Raw genomic sequence first — 3,067 nt, 5'->3', positions numbered from 1 at the left:
CAGTGCATTTTTCTCATTAGACATCTATATTTGAATTTTTCATGAATCAATCAAGACAAAGTAATTCGGGGCAAGCTTTTGCCTTTCGATAGTGATTAAATTTCTCCTTAATGTGAGTGTCTGTAATGGTCGCCTGGCACCACAGTTTTGTCACATAATTTTATTAAATCATGCATTATTTAATCATTTCAAATGTTATTGAGATTTTTTTCTTTGGTAATGGCCTGTGTACTAATGGGCTTCTAGAAAATGTAATTCAGTCATCAAACACACTTTATTAGATGCATGGTTATGGCGTCTAATACCTCATGACGTGGTCTTACCATAAATGGTGTCTATAGACTTGGAAAGGCTAAGTGGATAAAACCTAATTTGTCACTCACACACTGACCAAGTAAGTCAGTGAACAAAAGTGTCTTCTGTTCATAAGAGGATTAATAAGAAACCCTTATTTAAACACTGGTTTAAATATTATGTTTCTTTCACTTAACAGTTATGGAAAAATATTGACCACTTCAATCGTCCAATATTCATGAATTGTCACCACAATGGTGCTGCTTGTCGACTCTGGTTCCAAAGTGTTGTAATTCTAAACTAGATGTTATTTACTATGGAGCATGTAATGTTACCCAGTGGCACAGGCCTTTTCATTGATGAACATTATTAACAAAATGCCAGAAAGCAGCTGGACCTCACTCCATTACTGTCAGGCACCACAGTCACTACGACAAAATGGCATTTCAGTCCATAATTGCCTGACCTTGCTTTTTTTTTTAGGTCAGCAGGAGAGCAGCAGAAAACACTGGAAATGCAGCTGAGAAACAGTCAACCTTGGTGTTGTTTGGAGTTGTGTTTAAGATGGCATCTGGGCCCACAAAGTAAACTCGTAAAATAACTCCAAAAGATAGAACAGAAAAATCTAGACAAACACACAAAATGACAAAAAGAAAAACCGGATGTATACAAACCACCATGAAAATGCACAAAAATAACTCGCAACACACACACACAAAAAAAAATTATAATACATGGAATGACAGAAATGTAAAAAAACTTTCGACAAAAACAGGCAAAATGACTGTAAATCACATAACGACAAGAAAAATACAGAACTTAAGAGAAAAATCTAGATAAGGACAAAAAAAATACACAGAAAATAAACAAACTACAACTAAAAAATGCACAAGAGATATGACAGCAAAATACACAAAATGACTCCCAAAAAAGAAATACATGGAATGACAGAAAATATACAAAATATGAGAAAAATCTACTTTAAAAAAAAAATACACAAAATGATGCACAACACAAAAACAACAGAAATACATGGAATGTCAGAAAATGCACAAAATGAGAGAAAATTCTACACAGTGATTTGGAAAAATACACAAAATGACAAAAACAAGTGTCCCCTCCGTGTATATTTACTGTATATGTTTATACTGTTCCTGTATAAATTGAAATAGTTTTATGGAACATGCGATAGTGCTACTTGTGCACTCATCATTTCCTCCCTCCCAGAGGTGGTTTGGTTAAGATTAACAATATGTTCTTTCTATGGCAGCCAGTTTGACTGATGGGAAACTACATGAGGAGGAGATCAGTGTTTGGGAAAGGCTGAAGGGAGGGAAGGCCATTATTTAACCCACTCAAGGCAAAAGCCCATCAATCTGAAAAACACTACTTATTCCAATGACTCATGTTGAGCCTTTATAAAAGTTTAATTTGGTTGCGTAATTAACATTGAAGGCAGAGACATATTTGTAATTAATCTCTGAGGAGAAACATTACCGGTGGTGATGATGGCGTAACAGGTAAAAGGAAACGGGCTTGTAATCGAAGGGTCACTGGTTCAAATCCAACCTGGGTCTTCACCGTGCGGGATGCTGAGCTTTGGATGGAATGGTCTGCTAACTGTAGTTGTAATTACCTGATGAATTACCTTAGAATGACCTGGCAGCATGTAAACATCTATATCCGCATCCTTATGATCAAACAAACCCTCCAAAGCAAAAACTACAAAACTAATGATGTTTGATATACTGTAAACACAGGCTTTAAAGCCAAATAGATTTAACATTCAAACTCTAGCATCCACCTTCTTATGAACACATTTCCATCTTGTGTACATTTTAAATGTTGGAATCTCTAAACAGGCTGTCTAGAGGTTGACCTGAGCCTACGTCACAAACATTGCTGACAGTTAAAAAATATGTAGGGATAAATTGTTAAAAGTATATTTACAATTATGTATTTTCATGTTGGTACATAATGTTTCCATAAGGAGCAGATTGGAAATGAAATTCAAGCGTAAATTAAAGCATTCAGATAAAACCAATGCACGATCCCAGAAAACAGTCCACAGAGGCTTAAGTAAGACCTTGACCTATTAAATGAACCATAATCCTGATGTTTGACCTTTGAAATTTTCTTTACAATAAACTGGAGACATGTAAATGCGCACAGTGATTCCAAAAACATAACAAATAAGAACAAAAAAATAGAAAAAGTATACAAAATGATGACAAGAATACACAAAATATGACAACGAAAACACACAAAATGACTCCAAAATACACAAAATGACGAACAACAAAAATATAGGAAAACAAAATCACACGAAATGACAACAAAAACCCAGAATATTACATAAAAATATACAGAATGAGAGTAGAATATACAAATACACAACAAAAATGCACAAAACAACAAAAATTTAGGACAACAAATTTGCATGAAATGACAACAAAAATTCACAAAACAACAAAAATATAAGACAACAAAATCACACAAAATGACACCAGAAACCAATAAAAATGTCTCCAAAAACAGAAAGAGACAACAAAAACACAGGAAATAATATAAAAAGCATACAAAAAATAGAGAAAAATATACTAATTGAGAGCAGTATTAAAAAATGACAACAAAAACACACAAATGATTGCAACCTTTTGGTCCTTGTATCCAGTAGTCATTTATTTTTGCTTTGGTTGTGTTTTTACAAATCCAACGTATGTACAGGAAGTAGATGCAGCGTAACATCATATAACACAACATAATAACTTTC

Source organism: Gouania willdenowi, chromosome 15 (assembly GCF_900634775.1).
Source record: "Gouania willdenowi chromosome 15, fGouWil2.1, whole genome shotgun sequence".
Lineage (NCBI taxonomy): Eukaryota > Metazoa > Chordata > Actinopteri > Blenniiformes > Gobiesocidae > Gouania > Gouania willdenowi.
The sequence above is the reverse complement of the archived record's forward strand: the minus strand, read 5'-3'. Positions refer to the sequence as shown.